Source organism: Vidua macroura, chromosome 18 (assembly GCF_024509145.1).
Source record: "Vidua macroura isolate BioBank_ID:100142 chromosome 18, ASM2450914v1, whole genome shotgun sequence".
In the NCBI taxonomy this organism is placed as follows: Eukaryota; Metazoa; Chordata; class Aves; order Passeriformes; family Viduidae; genus Vidua; species Vidua macroura.
In genome coordinates, this window is record NC_071588.1 from 9563682 (window position 1) to 9589944 (window position 26263).

General features: G+C 48.0%; 1 protein-coding gene and 1 long non-coding RNA gene across 3 annotated transcripts in view; one reads left to right on the forward strand and one right to left on the reverse strand.

Moving 5' to 3' along the window:
* The first annotated feature begins 12879 nt into the window (after positions 1-12879).
* The window catches only part of TBX3 (T-box transcription factor 3), a 148256-nt gene continuing 134872 nt past the window's right edge, over positions 12880-26263 (forward strand). The window contains exons 1-2 of one of the 2 annotated variants that reach the window (XM_053993717.1): positions 12880-13021; positions 25564-25664. The gene's annotated coding sequence lies outside the window, so the exon portion shown is untranslated. The remainder of the gene's footprint in view (positions 13022-25563; positions 25665-26263) is intronic. The other variant, XM_053993718.1, reaches the window with a different exon arrangement.
* On the reverse strand, positions 13450-17091 carry LOC128816258 (uncharacterized). Its single transcript, XR_008439842.1, has 3 exons — positions 16995-17091; positions 16079-16244; positions 13450-14000 (listed from the first exon to the last, which is right to left on the reverse strand). It is a non-coding gene; the product is annotated as an uncharacterized LOC128816258 (long non-coding RNA).

Below are 26263 nucleotides of genomic sequence, written 5' to 3' on the forward strand. Positions count from 1 at the left end.
CAGAGAAGTTAGAGCTCAGGGACAGGACTCAGTTCATATCTCCTTTGTAGGGGTGAACATCCAGACAACTCTCCCCTCTCCCTGCTCAGCCTCTCATTACTCCGACTGGGCTGTGTTGTGGTTTCCCTCAGTGCATTCCTCCCCTGCTGCTCTGCCTTTGTTCCTTTCTGCAGCTCTTCGGGCTGTCCTCGCTGATAATGGCTCCGATTAGATCGACACGAGGGGGTGACATCTGAGCTTTTCATGCTGTCCTTTTATCTAATGTCCCCCAGCTCGTGGTCCTGTTGTCCCTGCACAGCTCGGTCTGTGGTGATGTTCACTCTCCTGCTTACACTCAGTGAATGATTTATCATCTGTTATCAGTAGGACTCTGTACAGTGTCCAGGGACAATGTTTTCTTCCATCTGGTTCCAAGCTGGTGGAACACTCTTCCATATGGTTTTCACATGTGGTTCTTCTAGTACCTCCTTTTTGCTTTTTCCCCTCTGGATTCATCATTATGCAGTTTGTCTAACAAGTACACTTCATTTCACTTTATAAATTAACCACACACATTAATTAAAACTTCAGCAAATGGGGATATTTCTTAAATGACAGAGAAAACCTTCACAGCTGAGTGAATCTATCTTCTGGGAGGAATATCCAGTCCCATTACATACTGGGAATTAATTGCTGCAGCATTTCACACCACTCTTCAGGCACACATCAGCCTGGGGCTTGTTCTGGAGTTAGAACGTGTGGGGAAGTCTTTGGTTCAGTTCTGTATTATGAAGGTGCTGGTTGCAGTTACAGGGTCATGGTGTGGGCAGGACAAAGACCATAAAAACATCTTTTTATGTCCATTTTCTTGAGCCACTGACAGTGATTCCCTGTGACTTGATATTGGGCATTCCAAGACCCAAACAGCTCTGTCTCACCAGTCCTGTGGTTGATCCAATGTCCTCCGTCAGGATCCCTTGCTGCTGCATTTGTTGGTCTTTGCAGATAAGTTTTGCTGTGGTCTTTGTTGATTTTGTGTTGTTAGACCTGGTAACACACTTTTATCTTATCTGCCTTTTTCTCTTCTTTGCTCTCAGTGTTGTTTGCCATTCCAGGATAAATACGGAGCCGCCTGCCCCTGGGGGCCATGCACTGTGTTCCTCCCCCCAGAGTGCGCAAATAATTGCAGCAGAGCAGCCTCTGAGCTCTGAGACGTGAGCAGCGACACGAGGAGGTGCAGCCCAGGGCAGGGGCAAGGCCAGAGGGTGTGAAACCAGCACACAGCCCCGGGGGTAAGTGCCCTGCAGAGTTTAGGCAGCTCCTGCCTGGTCTCCAGAGCAACAGGGAACCGAGGACTTGACTTCAGGGTGTGCTCCCACTGCTGGGATGTGCTCATGTGATTCAGGAGCTGTTTCTTGAGAAAATCTTGCTTCTGAAGTGACTGACACCTTAGAGCTGGCGGAGTTACCTGGATTATCACCCCTCCTTTATGCCCTGTTCAGAAGCAGAGGATCTCAAGTAGTTTGAGGTGTTTGGTGTGTCTGTCCAAGAGAAACAAGCCATTGCTAGTGCAGCTCTCACACCAGGGAGCACATAAAGCAGTAATTTTTTATGCTGTTGAGGCCAATATAAGCCAGTATTCTCACCAGAAAAAGATATTTCCACTTTTCCTTCTTCCTTTAGCTGGTTTTCCATGCTTTCTGCTCTTTCAATAGCACAGATATTCTTACAGCTCCATGACAATCCCCACACATCTCAGAAAGGACCTGTGGTTGGTGCTACCTTAGATCTGGGCCCTGATTCACTCTGCTGTGGAAAGCACGTTTGTGTCACTGTGCTGTCCTGTTGTGGTGGTGCCACTGTTCCCTGGGGGATGCCCAGGACTGGAGCTACTACTGCTAGTACCTGTGCTACTTCACCCTTCAGGGGCTGCTCCTCCTTGTTGGCTCCCATGTGTGTCCCCTCCCTCACCTTGGCTCTGGGGGTTCACCAGGACGGTTCCTGTGTGTTGGTTTTGGGGGTTTTGCTGTTTGCTCACGGTTGCCTTTTCCCTGTTTGAAGTTTGCCGGCCCTGGGGCCAGTGACCCCTCTGGAGCTGCCGGGGTTATGGCCAGGGAGGTTATTCCCTGTCCATCAGGGCTCTTGGGCCACACTGGATCCATCCTGAGGGCATTGATTGATGGCCCTGTGCCAGCCAGGGTGACCCTGGTCTGGAGTCTCTGCTCCCTCCTGGAGAGCCTGTGGATGCCCATCCAAGAGGTGCTCAGGTCATCCAACAGCCAATTAAAACAATCAAGAGGGAGGCGTGGAAGGAGGCCTTAACTCTTTCCACCCCATCATAAACACCTTTGTGGAGCCATATTTTTCTGCCAAAAGGAGGTGTGTGAGGGAGGTAAAAACAAAGATCCATCTCTGTAAAATTTACCTATGGGATCTCTTTAAAAATTGAGTAAGCAGAGATCAGGAAACAATCAACTGTCTATGTAGCTGTCAGTTATTTAGGGTCTGGAATGAGGCTGGAAAGGCCTTCCTTTCCATTTTATATTTTATTTCTGAAATGCTCATCATAAAGCACCCATGAAATTCAGTGTAGGCTAATGAATATATAATAATACATTTCAAACTCCAACACTGCTTGGAAGAGTTGAATTTTCTATCATGGCTGTTGCTATCTGAAAAGGAGAAAGATATTCCCATTGCAGCTACTGGCAGCTGACAGCAGGCAGAAGGCAATAAATTTAGGAGTTATTTAGCATCAGCTTCTGAATAATGGCATCAGAAGGACGTGCTCTTCACTTGAGGAACCTGAGGTAGAAGTGCTACAGCTGGGAATTAAGAGCACCACTGGGATCAGGGATAATAAAAGATCTGTGATCTGCCAGGGGCTGATGCTCAGACCAGCGCAGGGTCAATCCCAGTTGTTTCAGTGCTAATTTGCAGGCAATGTTGTAAGATCATGCAGCTTTTCCTAAAATGCTAACAAAAATGCATGAGAACCCAGCTTATTTTGCCTCTTGAGCTTTAATCCACACTTACTCTGAAGTCTTCAGGTACTAGTTTTGTGGAAATGCTGACAAAATAAAGACTGGTTGAGGGTTAAGTGTAGAAAGGTTACTTTTTGAACAACTCATCGCATCCACACTCAATTCCTGATCCAGACACAGAATTTCAGAGTGGCATTGTCCTGTACTTCAGTTTCCAGATTATAAAAGAGGGAAGAACTCTTTTTTTTTGCCCAAGAGCACTAAAATACGTGCAACACAATAATGCTAGAAATGATCTTGGTGTCTGAAAAAGGGAAGACCAAAAAATCCCCTTCTCCCCTGCAGAAGCTACCCTGTTATTGTTGAGTGCAGCACACACTCCTCCCAGGTCTTCCTTTACCTGCTTGTACTTGTTCAGTTTTTGCTCTAATATCATCATCTAACCGATGCAAAAGCATTGAATCCACTTTCTGACTGTTGGGTAAATGATGGTTAAGTGTCAGGAGATTTATTTAATTGTCTAGCTATTAAAAAAAAAAAGGTAGTGAAAAGCTGAGTGAAAGCTTTTATGCTTTTAAATGAGGTATTGTTGTGATTAGAGTTTAAACAGCAATGATTTCCTCAAAAATGCATTGTCAATAATCACTGGCTTGTTTGATTGTCCACATAACTGCACCACCCTCACTGCCAAGAAACTCATCTGACCCACCAATGGTAAGAATAGCTATTTTTTCCATTAAGTGTGCAGTAGATCTAATGCTCAGGGCCAGGAACATCTTCATTAGGCAGTACGGAAAGTGAACACTTTGTTCATGAACCAGCCTCCAGAATAATGGACTAGAGAGACTTCAGAGGTGAGGGATGGAGGTTGTGGCAGTGGGAAAGGGGCTTAAAGCTTCACAAACCACATAGAGAGAGGATTTGAGTGGGATATGGGCAATTGATTCCCTTAAGTGTCTTTGAAGAGGCTGGTCTAGAGGTGGAGAAGCTCCAGATGACTCATTGTGATCCTGCTCAGTCTCATCACAGCAGCTCGATGCTCATTTTACTCTTTTCTATGTATTTAATTCAAAAAGCCAAGAATTTAAAGGTAATTTAGCTGGCATAACCCAAACCCACAGCACCACCATGGCAGGTTCCTGGGGTGAGGTGATGACCTGCAGGTCAGGTGGCTGCTCCTCAGCTTACCAGGATGTTTCAGAGACTGATTTGGGAAATGCAAACAGGCCAAACCTTTTCTTTATGCTTTTTTTATTTGTTTGTTTGTTTTTTCCCCATGGGAAATCTATTTCCCAAGTGAATGCCACTTCCCTGCTAGCTCTTGTCCCAAAATCTGTGCCAAGTGTGCAGCTCAGGATGGGTTTTTGCCCAGAACATTTGCTGCCTGGGGAGTGTGAAGGGCCTATGGAAAACACGTGTTCCCAAGGGCAAAGAGAGACGTTCTTCCCTGTCCACCTTCACATCTTCCTGAATTTCCCATTCATTAATGTATTTAGGCACTGAGAGCTGCTGGTTCCAGGTGTCAGGCCTGGGCAGGATTAAGGCTGACACTTGCCCTGAGACTTGAGCAGGAATAATATCCCCATTTCTCACTGCCCCCCCTGCTTGGGGAATCCCAGGCAGGGCCAGCAAGGAGAGCCCAGCTGTGTCCCTGGCAGCACCCCGGGCAGCAGAGCAGGGCTGCTGTGAGCAGGGCTGAGCTCCTGTCCCCCCTCCCTGCCCCCATCAGTCCCAAGGGCCACTTAGCCACGTTTGCTGCCTGCTTTTCCTGGCTGGACAGGAATTGCTCGCTGTTGGAGAGCTGTCAGTGAGGGGAGAGCCATCCATCCCTGTGGGAAGTAATCTCACCCAGCAGGGGTGCACCACCTCCTCCCAGCCAGAACAACAGGGATTTGACAGCCTTGATGTATTTATTCTCTTCTGTGGGGCAGAAATGCTGCCACAGCAGGCAGCAGAGAGGGGGGAGGATGCTGCTGGTGAATTGGAAGAGAAAGCAAGGAAAAGCACAAAGTGCCAAGGAGCTGCCTGCAGGGAGCAGGGGGTTGGGACTAGGTGGTCTTTTAAGGTCCCTTCCAACCCAACCATTCTGTAATTGTATGGTAAAGGGAAATGAGGAAAGAAAAAGCCATTTATTTTATTTTTGTGCTTAACTCATCTCCTGAGCTTGAGAGCTGAGAAAAGCAAAGAGCAAGTGCAAAAGCAGAGGTTGCAGCTCAGATGGGCCATGGTGTCCCAGCCAGGCTGGGGATTCAGGGATGGGTTTGGAGAGCTGTCACCTTGTGAGGAACACAAATCCCTGCCCCTTGTGCTCCTTGTCCTCAGGCTTGGCTCCCCTCTGGACTTACACCATCATCTGGGAGGGTTTCACACAAGTGCCATTTGTCAGGTGCTTTTGCCAAGCCCAGATTGGGTTCATTTTGCCTCTGCAAAGTATGGAAGGACATTTTGACTTTAAGGACAAGCTGTCAGGTTATTTCAGGTGCACAATTATGTCACATCCTCTGCAGCTGTGCCAGTTCATAGGGCTCATCAAATTTAAACTCAGCCTTGTTACTAGGTTTGAACTCCTGGGCAACAGTGGGGGTTGATCAGGAGCCTGGGCTTTGGGAAGACAACAGCTATTGTGGCTTCTTCCTTTTTTCCAGTCATCCAAGAGTTAAATCCCCCCACAAAAATGGAAAATTTTCTCTTGCTAGAAGGTTCCTGACAATGTTCAGGTGCTTTCTGTTAGCAGGAATTAAGTACAAATTGGCAGGGCCTGGCTGCACCCATAGGATCTTATTGCCCTAGCCAGCCTCACCTGTGTTACTGAGGTTTTTCTAGAGGCTTTGGAACAGTTGTGTTACAATATATCATGATTGTTTTACAGTATGTCATGGATACTCACACTGTTTTTTCCCTTCTGCATGACCCAGGTTACTACACAAGCACAAAGGGGCTCCCCAGCTATTGATTGTTCCAATTGCAGTGGCAAGCCTTGGCTAGCTGAAGTTTGTTGGCCACAGCACTTGGATGCATTTGTGGTATCAGCTCTGCGACCCCTGCAAAGTATCTCCTCCTCCTCTTGGCTTCCAGCTCTATGGGGGAAACACTGTGCTGTGCTGGCCAGCTTAGCTCTTTAGATCATCTGCAAGAGTCACAGAATCCTAGAAATTACAGAATGGTGTGGGTTGGATGGAGCCTCAGAGATCATCCATGGGCAGGGGTGTCACCCACTAGATCAGCTTGCTCAAGGCCCCAGTACTGTCTGACAGAAGTATAGATTCTTCCTGGAAGTTATCTATTCAGCTCTTATTTTGGGGAGTAAAAGCTGTGGTTAGGGGAAAGTATGGTATTGGCTTAACTCATTAAAAATGCTTGGGTTTTTATTTTAATTCATGTTGAATATATGAAAGAAAGGGCTAAATGCAGTCCTTTGGGGTAGGAATAACTGTGTAAACGTTTTGCTTGTGATGAAATAGTTCATAGGAGGAGGAAAGCTTTGCAGTGTGCCTTCAGGGGTGGATTGCCAGGCTAGTTTCCTCTGGAAGGCTGTTCCACAGCCAGATTGTTTTCTTTGGAAATGCTTTGTTCCTGTTGTGATCCTTGCTGGGCTTCGTGACCTGTGAGTTGCTGGCAAAACATCTGCACTGGCAGGGGTGCTTCAGCCTCTGCCACTCCTGTGCCATCACCAGGTCTCCCCTCACCTTGGCTCTAGCAGAGAGGCACAAGTTCAAGTGGGAAACAGGCAGTGGTTTTCTCCTCTAGCAGTTACGTGCCTGAATTCAGGGTTTGGTTTCCTCCTTCAGCCCTTCTGGCAGCCCAGTCCCTCCACAACCCCCGAAGTCAGACATGTAAAAAGTGACTCCTTGCTAAGCACAGGTTTTCCTGTGCATGACCAGCCTCAGCCCAGGCTCTGGCTCTGTCCGCTCTGATTTCATCCCTCTCTGAGCTGTTCAAGTGTCAGTGCTCTGCCTCACCCACCCCGTGGACCTGTGCTCCAGGCACCGTGTGCTGCTCTTAATGGCTTGTCCAGTCCTGGGTTCTCGTGGCTGTGCACGGAGCGCTCGGAGGCCATGCTCTTGGTTTCCTGTCGTATTTCTTGGCTTTTGATGGCAGCTCAGCTGAGGAGTTATGAAATTCATATCCTCCCTGCCTAGGAGAAAATGGCAACTGGAAGATTTAATGTCCCAGAGGGTTGGTGTAGGAAGTTGTACCAGAGGGGAGGAGGAGGGGGCTTAAAGCTTCAGGTCCATCACAAATCTCTGTGAGTCAGGCTTTCCAAAGGTTGGAAAGCTGTGAATTATCCCAGCTGAATTACGTGCATGGCACAGTGTTACAGCACTTGTACTGAGCTCCCTTCCTCACCAGTAATTCCAGGATTTATATTTGGAGGAAATGGCCTTATTTCATTTGGTGATGGATTTCACTCACCAGCACATAACACTTGGGGATCAGGAAAGACAAACTCATGGTAAAATCTATCACCTCTTCCTCTGTGCTGCTTTGGAGTCACAGATTAGGATCAGGTCCTGGTATCCCCAGGAAACATTCTGTTTTGGGGTTTCCAGGGGAGGCTGGAGCTGACCCTTCTATACAAGGCAGGGGATGGAAGCCTGTTTTGTGTGATGACTTGGTGGGCACTGACCAGCTTCTGCAGGAATTTTGGGCTGGAAGCATCAACCCTGGTCACTCAGGTGCACAGAGCACATGGTGTGTGTTAATGACATGCTATGGCTGGACTCCAGACAGTGTCTCAGCTCTGACCCTTCTCCAGAGCCAGTCCTTTAATAAGGAAAAACATTGGTTGGAGATTTTTTCCCTTTTCAATCGTACTATCCTTCTAAAACTAAAGCTTTACCATTTATATGGCCTAAGAGCTGCAGCCTGGCTTTGTGTGGCAGCAGTTGTGATGAAGCCAAGTGTCAAGGATCAGCAAAGAGAAGCTGTTGGTTGGGCACATTTTACTGTTTACATGTTTACTTCTTTATCTTAAAAAAAAAAAGCATTCAGTTTTATAACAAGTTGTAATGAAACAGTAGCTAAAAAAAGGTTCTTTTATTTTCTTCCTTTAAAAAGCAAAAGCTTCATCTCCCTCCGTAACTCACCACAAAGTGTTTCAGCACCAAATTATCTTGAAGTCCTCAAAAACAGGAAAAGAATTTAGAGGAGATGGAAAAAAAAAATAATTGAAATGCTTTTATAATGGAAGATTATGTGAGAGTAATTTAGGGAGAGGCAACAAAACCCATAATTAAAAATGCTGATGGTCGGATGGCAACTATTTTTGGACAAAGACACAGATTCAGTCCTAGAAGAATAGCAACTGCTCTGTGGCTCTTGGAGGTGGTTTTTCCCCTCGTGGATGTGTTGGCTACGGAGCTGTCTGGTTGCTGTTACCAGAGTCATTTTAGTGAAGCTGTTCCTGCCACGTGGTCTGTTCTCATCTGCCTCTTCTGACAGGAGACATCAGAAGCCTGAGCAGAAACTATTCAATCATAGTGACAGAACCCCTTTTTTTGGATGGTAAGATGTTCTGTTGGTTTTGTATCTGTAACTCCATGTTTGTCTCTCCGCTCGCATCCAGCTCCCTTGATAAAATCCAGCACGAAGGGCGGCTCTGGGAGATCCCTGCCCTGCCCTGCAGGGCTCCAAGGGGAGGATTCCAGATCCTGTGTGCTTGTTCTGGCTGGTGAGCAAGCAAGGAATAGGATCATGGAATATCCTCAGTGGGAAGGGCTCCACAGGGGTCATCCAGTCCAACTCCTGGCCCTGCACAGACACCCCAACAACCTCTCCTTGTCCCTGGGAGCGTTGTCCAAACACTCCTGGAGCTCTGGCAGCCTCGGGGCTGTGCCCATTCCCTGGGGAGCCTGGGCAGTGCCAGCACCCTCTGGGGGAAGAACCTTTCCTGATGTCCAACCTAAACCTGCCCTGGCACAGCCCCAGCCATTCCCTGGGTCCTGTCCCAGCTCACAGGGAGCAGAGATCAGAGCTGCCCCTCAGGAGGAGCTGCAGCCCCTAGTGAGCTCTGCCCTCAATCTCCTCCAGCTGAACATTCCAGGTGACCTCTGCCATCCCTCTAGACCCTTCACCATCCTTGTAGGTCTCCTTTGGAATAGGTAGCTTGGTGGGAGACTAGGGATTATCCTAAATTTTGGGTTGTTACTAGTGGGAATGCTGTACAATTAAGAAAATATAACTGGTGATACTTACACCTGGCAGAGAGCTGACAAAATCTGTATCTTCCCAAAAGTTTCACAATTTAGTCTTATGTACCTGGTTGGTGGTGTGGAGAACCTGGAGCTTGTTGATTAGGGCTTGATTCCCAAACCAGGCAGATCCCGTCCCTGCTTTGTGCTGCATTCCTTGGCTGCAGAACAGGGCTGAAAACCAGCTCAGCTGATGACAGTGGTGAAAGGAGAAAGAAGCCTCTTCTCCTCTGATGTTTGTCAGGATGCAGGGTGCTGACCCAGATCTGCACAATCAAAGTGCATGTAAGCTGCAGAGGGCAGTTCCACTGGACAGCATCTGGGCACATTTAGGCTGGCTGGCAAATCACTGCCTGCACCAAGATTACAGGCATCACTGTAAGGCAAACAGACTGGCTGATGCTCCCTATTTAAAGCAAAGATGTGTGGGTTTTCAAGCTCAAATTCTCTGGAATGATAAAAGGACATTTGTCAGGTCTGAATCTATGGGTGGCAGTATGTGGCTTCCGTGGTGTTCATTGCAGGGTTGCAGTGGATATGTAGTATGTGGGTGTGGATAGGTAATGTATGCCTTGTGTCCTATATGCTTTCAAGTCCTGTGTCCTTAAAATCCTGTAAGATCCTGTGGAGTAGCTGGATTCCTGCCTTGGCTCCTCTCAGAACAAATTTTGTGTCTGCTTTGGGGTGTTACAGACTTTTTACTCAATGGATTTTATCTCTGTGCTTTTCCCTTTCTTCCTTCTCCATCCCAGTTTAAGAGGACTCCTCGCAGTCCCCTGCCCAGGGACAGGGGGTTTTGTAAGGGATTTTTAAGGGTCTTTGGAGTGGATCCTGTCACTCCAAGGGCACTGGCAGCAGTGCTGCTGCTGTGTCTGCACTGTGCTGGCCATTGCTGACATCCAACTTCTCCAGGAACAGGATGAAATCCAAGTGGCAGGGCAGGCACCTCTGAGGAGATAGCTCCTAACTGTTCCCACAGAGCTTGAAGAAAAAGATTTGACGGATTTACAGAGGAAAATGGCTGAGAAGGGATTGATAAACACACAGAGAGATCTAACTAGTGTGTCCCATCACTCTGAATAGCTGATCATAGCGAAAGTGCTTCAGGGCAGTGTCGGGAAGGATTTGTTGATGTGAACTCGTGTCTCCCTGAGAGAATCATGCTGTTTCGGGGAAGGGACCATCCAGGGAAGGTTGTTGTGAGGAAAAATGCAACAAGAGTGGGGTGGGCATGTGTGTCAGGAGCAGTTGGTGAGATGCTCACCAGTGCTGTCTGAAGGCAGAGCTGTGAGGATGCCAGCCAGGGCTTGAGAGCTGAGCTTCCTCGGAGCAACAGCACCGAGCCAAGCCCCACTCCCCGGTGCAGGCACTGGCCACAGCAAGGCCTCTGTGCCAGCCAGGGTCCCAGGCATGAGGAATTCTGCCCTGATTTGGCTGCCCTGCAGCAGTCAGCAGTGTGACCTGGCTTAGCTGAGCATCTCTGGTATAAATCACTTCCTACAGTGCTGTCAGTGCCAGGAAAGGCTCAGGACAGGAGAGAAACCATGGCTTTGTCAGTGACCTCCTCAAGGGTCAGTCTGGAAGTAGTCAGATTTGAGCAGCTCTTGCTTGAAGACCTGGGGAAGTGTCCATTGATAGGCATGAATAGTTTAAGGAGGACCCTGTGTCACAAACACCTGGGCTAAAGTGAGAACTCTGCAGTCAGAGTTTGAGCATCAGAGGGGGTGCAGAACTGCACTAAATACTCCCCAAAATTCTGCTTTGCCTTTGTTAGAGCTCACATAAACCATTAGATGCAGTGCTGGGGAAGCTTTACCTTATGTGGAGGTAAAATGAAATCTTACCTTGTGTGGAGAGCATCACTGTCAAGTGAATTGTGTCATTTTTTAATGTTGAGCTCCATTTCACCTGCACTGACATATTTTCTTGGACATTTAATGGAGTGAACATATATATTCGCAGCAGGGCACAATGCTTCAAATACTTTATTAGCATGTATCATATACTTATCGAGTCTTTAAAATATTCTAGCTTTGCACTCAACTATTCTGCATGAGAGTAATCATCAGAGTTCATCATTTCTAGTTGTTAATAAGGGAAAAAATCCAAAGTTCCATACCAGCGGAAGCATCGACACAAATATTTGTAGCACACTTTGAAGATCAAAACTAGGAAGTTCTGTCTAAGTGCAAGGGAAAATAAGAGATACTAAGGCTTTGAAACTTTCAGAAGTGTGAGTATTTTATGTTTGCTTTAGTGGGAGAGAGGTGTCCAACCCTTGAAAAGCTTTCTCCTAAAACACAGGATTGCTGGGGATATTTGTGTGCATCCGAGGAGTTTCTGTCTGACAGGCTCTAAGCTGGGATGGCAGGCAGGGTGATCACGGTGTCCCCTCACCTGGGAAGGCTGAGGTGAGGCAGCCCTTTGTAAGGATGTTTTCCAAAGCTTTTGTAAACAAGCTGTGTGTGTCTCTTACACTTCAGGCCAGGCTAACAAATTGAGATGAGCCGCAGCAGCTCTGTGAAGGCTGGCTCTGCACACACAGGGGCCTGAGCTGATTTATCTTGATGTTTGGTTGAATTCTTCGCATTTTGGGTCCCTTCTGTAACCTTTTCACCTCGTTCTTTTTTAAGGTGGCTGCCTGGCTGTTACAATTTATCATGAACGCATCTCACTTCACTTCTGGCTCCTCTGACGGAAGGAACAGCCGGTCTCCGGGAGGTCAAAGACATTATTTTCCCCTAGTCTTTCTCAGTTTCCAGCGCATATTTGTCACTTTGAAAAAGCATGAATTCTGGATTTGATGCACTTTAATTGATTTCACCCTCAACAAGTCCAACTGTCCATCAACCTTTCCTTTTTCTTTCCTCTCCCCCTTCTTCATTTCTTTCCTCTGTCCCTTTGCTTTGAGAGTGATGCTTTCACCCTCCTGCATGTTGGAGCTGTTGCAAAGCCCATGACCCTATCAAGGCTTACTGTCACTAGCCATTGCTCTCATTTTCCTTATTCTCCAAGCTGAACTTTGGATGCTGAATGAGAATGATGTAGGAGTACTGGTCTTGTAATATCTCAGTGATATTGCACTTGTCAAAGTAAAAGTAAAAGTGGTGGCTGATGGTCCCCTTATTTTGAGACAACTGTGTAGAACTGGAAATGTGAGGGAATTAATTAATTATATGCTTGCATTGATATTTAAAACAATTTGCAGTGTAATGGCAGAGATGAATGTGCTGTTTCTTCTTTCCCTCTGGAAAGATGTGTATCACCAGTGCTGTGCATGTATCCAGAGTAGTGTGGTTGTAAATTCGGTGTATAAAGTGGCATTGTCACCTCAGAAATGGAGATCATGGAATCATAGAACATCCCGAGTTGCAAGGGACCATCCCAAAAATCCTATGAGGTGCCATCACACTCTTGTTTGGCAAATTCTTCTGGCACGGAATAAATGTGGGTGTGTAACAACTTGTCCTTTGCACAAAAATCCTTAGAGTATGTCCTGGAAACCAGGGGCTGCTTATAGTGGAAGCTGAAGGAGTCACAAGTGCTCCTCTGGGTGCTGCCATTACATCCTGGATACTGTCAGGACATGGGGCAGGGAACAGGTTTCTGTTTACAGCAGAGCAGAGATTCCAAGTTCTCTGCCCTCTTATGAGGTGTCCACCCGAGCTCCGCAGGGAGAAGGGTGTTGCTGGGGCTGTTGTGCGCTCACTGAGGAGCCTCAGCGCTCAGGGTGAGCGCAGCTGGTTCACGACACGTTACGTGAGTGTTCTCAAGCTGCAGCCGAGGAATCCAAGCCCGCTCCCGCCCTGTGCCCGGCGCTGGGCTCGGAGCGCGCCGGGAGCCGGGAACTGCTGTCCATGGTCCTGGGTGAGCAGCCGGAGCGCTGGGGCTCGGCCGGGGCCCTGGGGACACCGGGGATCCCTCCCTCCCTCCCTCTCTGTGCCACACCGTGTCAGGCACGTCTGCACATCAAGGTTTGCCAGCGTGCATGGGGAGGGAGTGGAGTGTCCTCCAAGGACTTATCAAGGGCTTCCACTGGTGCTTGTGGATCTCATGCCGACCTCTCCTTCCTTCCCACTGCCAGAGGGTGGGTTTAGATGAGCTATTAGGAAACAAGGTCTTCTCTCTGAGGGTGCTGGGGCTCTGGCACAGGTTTCCCAGAGAAGTTGTGGCTGTCCCTGGCCTTCTGGAAGTGTCCAAAGCCAGGCTGGGCAGAGGGTTTTTAAAAGACATATAGATGTGGCATTTGGGGACATGGGTTAGTGGTGGGGGAATGGTTGGACTCGATCTTAAAAGTCTTTTCCAACTTTAATAATTCTATATTCTACCAGCAATAGTACAAGCTGGGGAAAATACTGTATTAAGGGAACTCATGAAAATACTGGAGCTGGGAATGCCACAGATCCAATCTTCCCATCCCTGTGATGTACATTAGGAAAGTAGCAAACATTAGCACTGCATTGTGGCTGCTTATAATAAAATATCAGATAACCTCAGAGTTCTGGGAATGTTCAGCTGATGTTGGAATCATTTGAAGATGTAGGCTCAAGATTGATACTTGGATTAGGATTTAAATGAAGAACAGCCTTAAAACAGTCCAGTTCAAGTCTGGTGTTGAAAGCACGCAGCTCTAGGAACCCCTTTGCTGGAAGTCTGGGGGTTTGAGCAGTTTTTGTGTCTCCTGTGCTGTATCAGACAGCCCTGAAGAAGCCCTTGCTCCTGAGCAGCCCCACATCCTCAGACAGCCACACCTTCCTCTCCCAGCCCAACCCCAGGAGCCAGTGGGGTGGGAATTTTCTCAGGTGGCTCCATGGAGACTGCACAAGCCACGGTTTGGCAAACATGCCTGTGGAAGTATTCAGAGCACCAATTTTAATAGATAGGCAAATGAGGAGGAGGAGGCAGAGCTCATGACAAGGCGATGCAAAGCAATTGTATTACACAGTTCATGATTTCAGTCTGAAGAGCTCTGAATTCCCCTCTGAAATCTTCTCTTGGGAGTCTTTGTCCTTAAGTTAAATGACTAATTAGAGCCTGTTCACACCACAGATCAGCCAAGCAAGGCAATCTCCTAAGAGCTAATGCTGCTTACTTGCTCCCAGAGGAAGATGAAGGTCTCAGGATCTTGCAGAGAGATTTTCCCCCTGGAAATCTGTGCCTGCTACCAGGAGAACTTAGGTGGGAGGGAAGCAAAGAAAAATCGTCCCCCATGAGACAGGGCCTGCATCATTCCTTTTCTTAGGTCAGTTTCTTTGCCTTGTTCTTCTTTTGCTTGAACATCTTGTTTAGTGGGAGAAAAAATGTGAAACTAAGTGCCCCAAGCTGAGAGATGTTGGGCACCCAGCAGGACCCTGACCTCCCTTGTAGGTGACAAATTGGATGGCATGTCAGCTGAGGAGGGGAGGGAGGGGCACAGCTCACGGGGCAGGGGGTAAAGTTACAAAGCCAGCATCTGTTCTGAGGGTCTGTACGGGCTGCAGGCATTCCCATTCCCTTTGGGAAGGCACAAGGGAATGGCCTGGGGTCACTGCAGGACAAAGGCAGGGGTGTGCACAGCGTGGGTCTGAGGGGATATAGAATAGGTGCAGATATAGAAATAGATCCTGAGGGGTTGCTTGTGGAGGGATAGAAAGTGGAAAATGAGTCTTCAGAAGGAGCAGTGATGTGTTCATCTGTGAGGTACAAAAATCTGGGTTTGGTTTTCTTATCTCAGGGCCCCACAGGAATTAGTCATCCCTGAGTAATGGAGGGAAGCAAAGCTGTTATTCATCCCTCCCAAAGTCCCTCCTCTGATCATCTCCTACATTCATATTCTCTGTCTCTGACTTGTATCTTCCTTGCTATTTAGCCCCATGAGCCATTGCAAGGGAAAAAAAAAAAATTCGGTAGGACTGGCAGTCTGAAATCATCTGGAGAGATGATGTGCCACAGCTTCCATGGAGGAGCAGGAGTCTGGGCAATGGCATCTCACAGCATTCAGCTGTGAGATTTTGCCCCAAATGCTTTCTGTCATCTCAGCAGACCCCATCCCTTTTACTTTAATTGATTCTGTCTGGCTTTAATCTGGTGTGAGAAGAGACCTCCCACTGTGAGCACTGAGAGCTGGTTTGTGCACGGTGAGAAGCACAAGGTTATTTTATTGGAAAAGGGAGACAAGGATGTTTTGGGAAGGACACTGCCTTCTGTAAACCCATTAACAATTGAAATGAAGCCTTTCACTTCCATTCAGGGTTTGTGGGAAGTGCTTGTACAACTGGAAAGCAAAGAGCTGTAATAATAATTTTGCATTATAGCCATGTGTAGGGTTTCCTGAAGTCATCCACAGTTGGGTTGGAGACAGTCCTGGAGACCTGGCCTTTCCCTGGGGAGCCGGGGGAAAGGAGAAGGGAATGCGTTTGGCTGTGCTCACCCCAACTGCACGATGGCAGACATGAGAATAAATAGGGAAGTTGAAAAGGAAACCTCCATTGTGAGTCTGCTCAGGCAAAGTCTAAACAGTTCAGGAGTTTGTTTTATCCAATCAAAATATTTTGGTTCAGCAGTGGTGTTGGCTTGAGTCAGTGTGTCTGGGCTGACACAGTGTTGGAGAAACACTCAGGTTTGAGGGGCTGGATCCCTGGCACTAGGGGCTCAGGAGTTCTGAAGCCATAGGAGAGGAGGGTGTTGCTCATTGTGGCCTGGGGAGGCTGGATGGGAGCAATCCCATTTCCCATGGCTTGGCTTTAGAGTGTTCAGATATTTTAAAGCCTCTCCAAAGCTGCTCTGCAGCCCTGTTGAGTCTGATCTGCTGCTCGGAGCACAAATAAGGGTTTTAAGTGGAATGGGAAGATTTGAGGGAAAACAGATGAATAAGTATGGAGAGTTAATTATCTGCAAACCCCTGAAATGGCATGAGTAATAAAATATAGATAGGCACACACTTACTCCTATCATGCCATTAGTGGTCCGTGTCTCTGTGTCAGGGAATGATGTGCAAGACAATACTCCAAAATACAAAACTACTGCCTGCAGCACTGAAGGTTCAGCTCTTTGGAAGTATGGTCTGGTTGAGGTGTTCTTCCAAAAGTATCTTGCCAAAAAACCTGAGGATCTAAGAACAAAACAAGTAAAGCAGTTGAGGATAGGCTGGAATAGATCCTGTGTAGCTCCTGACCTCTCCCACATCTCCCCCAGATACAATTCCCAGTGAGAGCTCATTGTTCTTCTAAAAAGAGACTTGTTCCTACCTGTTAGTTTTGCTTAGGATGTGATAGAAACTGTAGAAAATAATACAATGTGGGTTTTGTTCAGATATTTCCTCCTTTCCTTCCCTATCCCAGAAATCTTCCTATTTTTTAACTTTTTAGGCATTCCACCTGACCCTTCAATATTTCCATATTTCAAGGGGATTTTGCCAAATGGTGTGTTTCCATGGCTGATATGCAGCAATAATGCAGGGTTAATACCTAATTAGTTCCCAGGGACATTGAGCTTTTCATGGATATTCAGTAACAAAAGCAACAACAAACAAGCTGAATTCCTAGGTCTTAATTCATCGGGGAGGAGGAAATAGGAACCTAAAAATGCAGGAATTATTCAGTGCAGTCTGAAAGCCCCGTTCTTTCTCTCATGAAGCCCAGAGGATGCTATAGTAGCTGACAAGGGAAATATAACCTCCTCCTCCTCCTTCCCTCCCTCCCTTCAGGGGGGCTGGAGATGTGTCTGCGTTTGCAGCCCTGACATCTCCAAACAGGAAAATTCCCAGTTTTGCAGCACACTTTAAACATCTCCCTGCCCGTTCCCCTCCCTGCCTCAACCCCCAGCCAAGCTGACCCTGGGTTTTTTTGACATCCAGCCATACCTGATCAGTCGTATCCCCAGCAGCTGGATGTGATCAGAGCTGGCCTTCCACCTCGCAGGATGGCGAGCATATGGGCCTGCGGGCTGCAGCCATTATGTTCCTGAGCACTGAGCTTGTCTGCCCCTGGCTACAGAGGGTTTTTTCCCCTCTCAAGCAATCGCAAATAAACCTTTCTGATAAGTAACAGCAAAACAAACAGGCCCTTTGGCTCTGTAGGCAGTGAGAAGGAGGGAGGAATAAAAACCTGACCCAGTAACAAAATCTTTGCTGTGTTTAGGCAGTGCCTCCAGGAAAGAGAAGCTGTCTGCCCTCAGCCAGACAGAGCTTTTCTGGGAGAGGGAATGGTTTCAGGATGATTAGCCCTCAGTGCTTTGCAGCCAGGCCCTGGTGTGGGAGCTCCAGAGCATGGAGGAGGTTTGGCTCGCAGCACGGCCCTGGAGATCATCTGGACCATCAAAGGGACACTTTGAGCTGACCCATGTGGGCAGTCTGGTCTCAGCCTGGAACTGAAGCAGTTGAAGGCTGAGAGTTGTGAGGGTCCTCAGCCCTGAGCAGGAGGGTGGTGCAGTGCAGGAGTTCAGGGCAGCTGTGGGAAGAGGCTGGGGACAATCCCAAACAGCCTCTCTACGTCCTTTCCTATTTCCAAAAATTTTCCAAAAAGTGTCTCAGGTTCTGGAAGGACTCACAGGAGGCCTCTGGAATTTGTCATTCTGTGTTCCAAGTGAAGTGTAACCAAGTCCCCATGTCTTGGGGGATTCACTGTGGTGCTTGGAGAGCTCAGGAGAGGTCCCTGAATGTCCCCACCACCTTAGTGTGACCTGAGCCCTGATCACTGTGGAAAGCGTGAGGCAACAAAGAGATTTTTGCACGGAACATGTTATAGAAATGGTGGAGTTTACCTTCCTTTCTGGAGTGCCAAGGAAATAGGACTTCAGCCTTCCCAGACAATCCTGGCTTCCCAAAACTATGGAGCTTTGAGTATGTGCATGCCAGGGCATCCAGATGAGACCTGACATAGTCTTAAATTATGGTCTAAGCCTAAGGAGGTGAAGAACACCCTCATTTTGCTCTCTGAACCCTGCTAATACAACACCCACTGTTGCTGCCTGTGGTACTTGAACACCCAGGGCCACAGAAATCTGTGGATGAGCAGGCAGGGGAAAAGCTTGTTTTGAGATGTTCAAAAAATGTGATGAAAGGTGATGAACTAAAAAGCTTCCTGCTAACACAGGCACAACCCCTTTCAAGCCAGGAGTCTGTGTTCTGGGTAGATGTCCCATTTCTCCAGGGTTCTTTGAGGGGCTGAGCCTCTCCAGTGCTCTCCCAGCTGCAGTCAATAAATGATGGGCTTTTTCCACTTGGAAGCCAGACCTGTGAGGAACCTTTGAGCCCTTTGCCTGGGCAGATATGGCCAAGGTTATCACCCTGGCAGGGCTACGGTGAGCTCGGACTCTGCCTTGAGACGCTGCCAGAGTCTGCCCCAGGCTCGTGCTGAGAGGCTGGAAGCACATGAAGGGCCCGTGGCGCTGTCACCTCGGGCTGACAGGGGCCAGAGCACTGATGTCACCACACAGTTACAACAGATGGCACCAGGGACAAGCAGTGTTGCTGCCAATGCTTCTTCTCCTTCAGCAGGAATCACTCCTGCGGAGTGGTGGAGTTCTGCACCCCTAAACACTTGAGCTGTGGAGAGGAGCTGGAAATCCATCTGGGAAATGCATTCAGAGAGGGGAAAATGAGAGCATAAGCCATGGGATCAGCACCAAGTGGGCCAAACATCGCTGTCAGTTACATCCCAAGCAGCTCTATTGAAGCAAACAGCATTAATTGTAGATTTATGCCAGCATTTCTGAGAGTCACTCCTGGGACAGAGCCAGTTCTGGTAGAGGATTAATCTTCTTGGAAAACTCCCTCTTGTTCTTTGCTTGGTGTCTGACGCTCGCACATGCACAAAAACAAATCTCGGTGACCCTCCGCCAACCCAGTTAACTAGCAGGGAATTTGGGGATGTGAAACCTTAGCTTCCCCTCCAGCACAGCTCTGCATCTGCCACAACCCTTTTGGAAGGCAGGACAAGCCACCTGCTACTTGTTTTGCTCAAAGAGAAAATGGCTGTTGGGCACATAGGAAACAGCTAATCTGGTCCCACGGGAGGGAGCAGCCATTTGTCATTCCCACAGTCTCCAGCACAGGTACTCAGCACCTTGCAGGGCTGGGATTTTCTGTGGGTGTTCTTCCCAGCTGCCAGTAGTTCAGTGGTTGGCTTTATCTGATGTGGGTATTTCTCAGGCACTGGCATTTGGTCATTCATCTCAGGACACAGAAAAATACAGTGTGTTCTATTCCCACACATGCATCCCTTCTCAACTTAAAAGTTGACAGAGAAAGCCGTGCATTGCATGTGCCGGGTGTGTGTCTCCTTTGCATATGGACACATGTTTTATGATGGGACATTCGTGCAGTTCAAGATCTTCCAGAAACATGGATCTTCTCTAGTTCTGATTTGTCTGTGCCTTAAGGGTGGTCAGTGGCATCCTCTCATCACACTTCCATAGTGTCATTGCACTCCATGTGACACTGGAGTGTGATTTTTTTTTTTTTAATATTTTTAAAATTCAGATTTGCCAGTGGAAGTGCTTCAGATGCTTCCCTGAAGTCTCAGCAGCAGAAGGGATAGTTTAAATGTCTCGAGCAGCAGGCTGGGAATGCCTCCATTCCTCAGGAACAGCAGGCTCAGCTCTGCAGGCTGCTCAGCCTTTCCCCCTTCCGAGGGCAATAAATTGAATACCATTCAGTTTACTGCCTGCCCACAAGTTTCAAGTGGAAGAGGTGAAGCAGAGCCTGAGGCCAGCCACTCCATGGGTACAAATCAGTGTGGCTGTGCTGGCTTACCCCAGCTGTGGGGCTGGCCCTGCGGTCTTGTGTTCACATTATCCTGGGGCTCTTATTGCAGGAATGCAGGGTTGGCCAGATGTGCTGGTCACAGCATCCCCTCCCAAAGTGGCAAGGTACCAGCTGCCACTCCCTGCCCTTGGAGCAGCCTGGTGGGGCCTGCCTGCAGCATGGAAGGTGCTCTGGGATCCTTGGGAATAGCCACCAGCACATCAGGGCTAACCCTGTTCTGAGACACAACACTGAGAGAGTAAGAGCAGTCGAGGAACTTTTCCCCCTTGGAAGTGATGTTCATCTCCTCCCCCAACCCAGCATATGGAATTCTGGATCACATTTCTCTCTCTTGCCAATAAATATTGCAGATTTATTGCTCTCTACCTGGTGGGTAGTAAATTGCATTCCACCTCTGTTATAAGGCTCTTTGCTATGACACAGCCTTGCAGCTCCATTAAACCTTAATTACAGCAACACTTCATTGGGTTGCTGCGATGGCCCAAGTGCCATTGCAGTAGGGAGGAAGTATGGCCAAAACAGGCTGATGCAGAGGGGCTTTGTTTTGTTTTCTTTCCTCCCTTTTTAAGGATTATGGAGAGTTGAGCCCAGCAAGGGGAATAGAGGGAGCCTCAGCCTCCTGCTCTCTGCTCATTTTCCACAACAGCTGGCGTCACCTGCCGCAGCCCCGGCAGCTCCTCTGCGCCCTGATGAAGTGCTCAGCAAACAGCCTTGCAGGCTGCCTCTAGTAAAGGCCTGATTTGCATTTGTGCTGATGGGATGCATCCCAAAGCCAGAGTTATCCCTGGGTTTGGTTGCGTGAGGAGTGTGGAGTTTGGCCAAATGGAACACCAGGAGCAGCACGGCACTTGGATTTCTCTAGGCTGCAGCGAGACAAATGTAAGAGCAGCTCTGCAAGTGTGCAGGCTCGTCCTGCAGCAGGCAGCTTGCTCTGTGTCAGCTCAGGGCACTGTTTCTGGTGCCATCTGTCCTTCCCTGCAGCCTGACAGGGAGTGAGGCTTTGCTTCAGCAACCTCTGGCTGCTGAGGCAGCTCCTCGGAGGCCAGTGCTGCTGATGTGCTCCCCAAGCTCCTCTGGCCCTGCTGCCTGAGGCCCCAGGAGAGGCTGGGAGAGGGTGGAGGGCTCCATGCCTGGGGACATTGCATATGTGGATTGATGGTTCTCATCTCCTCTCTGCAGCCAGGCATGGAGGAAGCACAGCTTGGAGCTCCAGGAGAGGCTGCCCAGTGCCTGTGCTCCCTCCAGACTGAGGGGGTTCTGCTTGGCCTTATGGCTTTTGTTTTGGAGATCCTTCCTGGTGTGGGATGAGTCCCCCAGCCCCTGATGCAGGTTCAGTAGGAGTGTGCATTGTACAGACACCTCTCCTCGTGTGGATGCTCAGGCCTCTCTGTGGGATGATGAGCTAACCAGAAGGCACTAATGGCTACGCCAGCCACTTGGATTTGGTGCCGTTCCAGAGGTGAGGCTGTATTGTCAGATCTGCTCATGGCAAGGACTGTTTCATTCCCAGTTTGGAAATTATTTGCCTCCATGGCCATACTGGTGTGATACCAAGTGTCAGGTGTGGAGTAGCTATGCCAGTAACCAAAATGCTGGGATTATCCTCAGGATTCCCTTTACCTTCAGTACTGATCTCGACTGGTGTGATCACTCTGTGTAATGCTCCTCACTCTTTTATAAGTCCACTCATGTGAGCAAGGATGTTTGACAGAATTTTACCACACCTATAACTTTGTCTGGTACATCCACACAGGGTGTACTCGGGTATCCACAGGGAGCTGCAGGTAGGCAGCACAGAAATCTTCTACACCACTACTAGTGCAGAAAGCAGCTACCAGGAATCAGCTAAAACCCTTCTGCAAATTGAGTTGCTGAACTCTTTAACGAACAACCAGCACATGGGAAATACTTTCCTATGGAGAGCCTGTGTTCGAGCCTTGTTTGTCCTTATTCTCCCCTCTTGCAGCAACCTTGAGATGTCAGACGTAGGAAATGTGGCCACAGCTGTTTATGCACTTAGAGGGTTTTTTCCAAGGCCACATCCTTCTATTCTCCCATAGATTACTTGAAAAGATGCTGTGGGGACTCCAGCAAGCCAAGGTCTATGTGCCATGTGCAGGTGTTGCCAGGAGATTGACATTCTGAACATTTGAAAACTATCAGAGAACCCATTTGGTGGTGGGCTTCCCCCCTCTCCTCCTTCCTTCCCTCCTGAGCTGTGTGCTGCAAGACTTTTTGCTGGAGATTGATATTTCTAGCAGAGCCACATTATTCAAGCCATAGTCAAACAGGGCAGCACGTATTAGGAAGGAGATGGGCACCTCAAACTTTTCAAAGTGTTCAACTTCTCTGGGATGAACTGTCCCTCACCAAAGCCCTGTGCAGCCCTTGACTTATCTTCCTCTATAGGGTAGTTAAGTCATGCTCACCCTAAGTGACTCAGAAAATACCACTGCATCTTCTAGGAAAATGTCATCACCTTGATGAAAACGGATTATTTTTCTATGTGAAAATGAGTAAGTTTTGAAGAATCTTTGTTTTAAATAACATGAGGGAAATAGTATCAGAGGTCTGACTTTGGTAGGTGCAAACCAAAGGAGTTTGTTCTTTCTTCTTGGAGGGAAAACTTTTAATTTTTAAAATGCAGTTTATGTGTAGGCAAATTAAAGATGTATAAAATTAAATGGGACTGTTTTGAAGGGATTGAAAATATATATTTTGATTAACTCAAATGAATTTAAAAATAAATCATGGGGAAATGAAATGTTGGTGGAGGATTTTTTTTGGTCCTCATTTGAAATGAAAAATAATTTGCAATCTTGACACTTTTCGCAGAATGAAAAGTCCATTTGCTGATTAAGGTCCAGATTCATCCTGGCTAATTTCAGGCACTATTGAACTGCTTTGTGCCAAAGGGCACTTTAATCCACCTGAGGTTTAAATTGCCCTCTGGAGGTACCTATTTCTTCCTTTGATAAGACAAGGGCAACGTGACTGGTCCTACGTGTGCCTGAGATAACCACCTGAAGCTGGGTGCCATGGACAGGTGCAGTGCTTGGCCTTGTTTTGGTGACCTCTCAGGTCCCTTCCAGCCCAAACTATTCCATGATTTTATGATTCTGGCTGCTCTGTGTGCTGCTCTTGTGTTCATGTGCCCTTCCATCTCTCCCCTCAAAAGCTGAGGGACTTGGGCTTGGATTGGATTCAGGAGTTGGACTCCATGATCCTCCTGAGTCCCTTCCAATTCAGGATATTTCATGATTCTATGATTGATTTTTTTTTTTCTGAAGTGGGAGGAGATTTCCACTAAAACACAGTTTATCTACTTGTTTCCTGTTGGTGGGGAAAAAAAAATCTGGAGAACTGGCAAGATCTCCTGATGAGAAGGAAAGGAACAAGATTTGTGGTTAAGATTGAGGGAATCACAGGTTCATTCTCTTTTAAGAACCACATCCCCCGAGTCTCAGCTCCCACATCTGGTTGGCAGAAGGCAGGTCCTCTCCAAGAGCTCCTCCACAATGTACCAAACACTCTGCTCCATCTTTAGCACTCCTTGACCCAGAACAAAAGTGAAAATACTTGGCATGCCAGGAAAGGTTAACAAATAAATGATGCACAGCCTTCTCCTCCCCATGACATCATTTCCATGTGAGAGAACAATCTTTGTGCCACACCTGGCAGTCTGGTGACAGCAGAGGGACACATCTGCTGCAAGTCATTTCCCATGTTGGGATTACACAGCGCTGTCCTGCCTGGCTGGGTTCTCCTCTCCCCTCTGGGTTGAGGAGGTAACCTCTGGGAGGTCAGGTCTGGCTCACTTTGTCACCAACCAGTGTCATCTTGTCTTGTCCATGGGGGCTTTGGTCACCTGTCCAGTCAGCCAGATGCCTTTGCTTTTGGTAGCTGGACATTTGGGAAGTATTATTTCTTTTGAATATGTAGCCTGTACTGTTCTTATTTTGGGCTCATAAAACATAATGAGATATGGGTCAACATTTAAGCTGTGTGGAAAATTACATCCTGGAAGACTTTGTGGAGCCGAAAGCTTATCTGGTATTAACTCTCATTATACCATTGAGCTGTGCAGCAGCAACTGTGGCCTTTGGACTAAGACCTTATTCTCCTTTTAGAGAGCTCTCCATGGCTATTACACCTGGTGACATGAGCAGCGTTCATCCTCCACTGCATTTTGCTGGGAATCATGGAAAGCTTTAAGTTGGAAGGGACCTTAGAGATGATCTAGTTCTACCCCATGCCATGGACAGGGACACCTTTCCCTTGATGGAGCATCTCACCACACTGACATTGCCTCACTTCTTTGTCCACTATGGAGCATTTTATTCACCTTTCAAGTTTCCAGGGACTTTCTCAAACTTGTTGCAGCAGCAGCTCCTTGGCAGAGCGCGTAGGATGTGTCTGAGTGTCTCAGTCTGAGCATCGCAGGCGTGTGCTCTTGGAGGCAAGCAGGCAGCATAGGAGGCTAGGGGAAGGAGATTAAAATATAGTTGTTGGCTGATATGAAACAAAAAAAATGCTTAAATAAACCACAAATTACAAAAAAAAAAAAAAAAAAAAAAAACAACCCTGTGAGAAAGAAAGAAAGTAACAAGTCTGTGGAGGATGGATGTTTGGAACTGTTCAGCCTAATGCATGCCAGATTCCTTCTCTCCTCGCTCCCCCCACCCCCTCCCGCTGCCTTCCCCTTACCAAATGCTGTCTGCTAAACTTCTGAAACACCCTTTGCCTTTTTGACCCTTCAACTCATCTTGAACTTAGGAAAAATTGGGGAGGCGGGAAGGACTCGTTGCCTGCGCAGTGCATGTGGCTGTGCTGGGGCAGGGGGTGTGCGCCGGGGGTCTGCGAGCAGGGGGGCTGACATGGCTTTGTGTGCTTGATGCTCCCCTGAAAACAATTTGTATCCTGTTAATAGAATTAGTAAATATTTGTAGCTCCCTTTGAAGCCTGTGTCCCCAGGGGAAGTCTGGGGGTGGGGGGGCTCAGAGAAATTAGAGACAAGTTGCTGATTTAGTCATCCTGGCCCCTTCCCCCCGCCTCTCTCTTTCATTTTCCCCTCCTTTATGAAGACACTAAACAGACAAATTGGAGGTTTGAAACGAGGCTTGTGCTGGTGCCTGCGGAAGTGACAGGGGTGGTACTGGGGGGCCTGAGAGCTGCTAATGCAAAAGCCATTCACATCTAATGACCCCATTTGGGAGCCAAGTTCCTGAGAGCTGGGGGGGCCCTGCCAGGCACAGAGCCCTGCAAGGGGCAGGTGCCCGGGGGGCTGGCAGGGCTCTCTGGCAGGGCACTGCCCCATGCCATGTGGGGGTGGCTCCAGACAGCAGGATTTGCCTTCCTGGGCTCTTTCAGCTCCATCACCCTAAGTAACCATAAAGGCAGATGTGTATATAAAATTTCACTTCTTCCAATTACACAACCACAGGATGGTTTGTGTAGGAAGGGTCCTTAAAGACCATCTCATTCCTACCCCTGCCATGGGCAGGGACACTGTCCATAGACCAGGCTGCTCCCTCTCTCTTCTTCCTGGTGAAGGATTATAAACCATAAAGGACAATGGGAGAAGAAAGTGATCTTGGATCGGAAAACTGAGTCATGAAGGGCTGAGACGTTTCATTTCCCGTTGTTATTCCTGATTTCTTTACAGAACTGCACAGATGCACAGGCTGAGCTTAGATCACCTGCAAGTTTTTAGGGGGTGGCCGTGTTCCAGCTCTCTGCCTCCAACAGCTGGCAGTTGGAGTCCCTGTGAGTGACAAGGGCCACCCAAAAGGAGGCTCAGGTTTGAGCTGGGGGAAATTCAAAGAACTGTTAGCATCTCCTGATGGCAGCATTGCTTGGGAGTGACTTTGACAGGCTTTAGGGGGAAATTTGTACCAGTTATGTTACTTTAAACCTGTGTTGTGCCATTGTTTAGGGAAACTCTCACTGAGTTGACAAATCCACCCAACTCCATAGCTCTGTGATCATGCAAAGCAGCTGAGCTCTTACAGGTGAAGTGACCTGTAAAAACGTACATCTGAAATAAGCTTTTGCCTTACCCACAGTCTGTAAACAAACTGCTGAGTGGGGGGAACCAAGGAGGGGACACCACATTTCCTGGAAACCACTGGGGCTGGGCTGGAAACACCTTGTGCAATAGGAGTTGCTGTGCTCCAGGTGTTGTAGAATCAGATAAATGTACATCTTGGTGCCTGTCCAAATTAAACTGGTTGGACTCGAAAGCCTGTGTTTTGAGGGTTCAGTGTTTGTAATATCAATGCTTTCTATGTTTTTTCCCTGTGAACCCTGGCTGGGAAGGAAATGATGGAGGCAACGCTTAGCTGGGAGAAAGTGTTGCTGCTAGA